General features: G+C 38.0%; 1 pseudogene; it reads right to left on the bottom strand.

The window, feature by feature from the left end:
* Positions 1-663: 663 nt before the first annotated feature.
* LOC111507333 (U1 spliceosomal RNA) lies at positions 664-838 on the bottom strand (annotated as a pseudogene).
* Between the last annotated feature and the right edge of the window lie 461 nt (positions 839-1,299).

Consider the following 1,299-nt stretch of genomic DNA (forward strand, 5'->3'; position numbering starts at 1 on the left):
GTATCTAGGATCTGATCAAAATTCCACTTTTAGAAGTGTTTGTGGTATTCTCAGTTAAACTACTGACAGCCCGTTTCTTTCATTTTTTTTTAGTTGAAAATTAGTAGATTTAAATCGAAGAAGAAATATTTCTTTGGAAAGTTTTTTTTCATTTCTTCATAATTATACAAAAAATTTGGGAAGTATCCGCAAGAAGGAGTGAAGTAATTTAACATTTCAGAAATATTTGTAGGTATGCACAGAAGGTTTATTCACACAGACAGATAAAGTCCATCCGAAACAACTACTTTCAAGGATAGTCGAAATGAGGGACTAGGTTTTTATGTCTCCCATGATATAGGTATCAAATGAAAGGATTTTCTGGAAAGAATACGAAATGATGTTATATTTTAAATCCGATATGGCGGACTATCTAAGATGGCTAACTAGTATTTTTATAATACCCCACGGTACGGGTATCGAATGGAAGTGTTTGCTGAAAAATCTATGGAAAATGAAATGATGTCATTTTAAATCCAAGTTGGTGAACTCCTAAAATGCCAGAATGGTTTTTTATGCACCCCAAGATATAGAAATCGAATGAGGGACAAAAATTTAAAACGGTGGAGAATCAATATACGTAAAGTGGAATATATTAGTTGCTTATGTTTTTAATTAATAACCAGGGGACAACGCGTACGCTCTCCCCATAACTAAAAATTACGCGAATGAGTTATCCGTTTTCCGCATTAGGTAAGGATAATCACAGGTGTCAGCCCAACCGAAAGTGCAATGGAAGGGCGTCGTCCTGGGGGCACCGCCTTGTTGATCACGGTTCACCCCTACGCGAAGTAAGTGTGCTTAATGTGTCCCAAATTTTGCTATTTGAGAGTCACTTCTGAACACAAAGGACAACATAGTTGCTAATTACGAATCGTGTCATCTAGCGGAGAGGATGTTCACTTTTGATAGACTGGTGGATGTTTGAATAATACTGGAGATTTTTCCTGACACCAAACCGTTATTTTAATAAACTCAGTTTGACCTTCCTCTTGAACATGATCACTTGGTGATCGAAACACGTGTCGAGTGTTTTGATTTGAATACAGGAGGTGATTTATCGGACATAGCACTCAAAAAAGTGGCAAACCATAGACACGTGATTTGGGCTTTTGGCCCATCACCAGTATGGTGCAGCCAAGTGCAAGGATAGGCAACACTTGGTTGTCAAAATAACTACAAATGCACAGTGTCATCAGCAGAAGCCAGCCGCACAAGATCTATCAACTGAAATCACAAATATGCGGCTAGCTTCTGCTG

This window comes from Leptinotarsa decemlineata, unplaced genomic scaffold (assembly GCF_025532065.1).
Source record: "Leptinotarsa decemlineata unplaced genomic scaffold, Ldec_3_MD MMD2_tig00026354_RagTag_RagTag, whole genome shotgun sequence".
Lineage (NCBI taxonomy): Eukaryota > Metazoa > Arthropoda > Insecta > Coleoptera > Chrysomelidae > Leptinotarsa > Leptinotarsa decemlineata.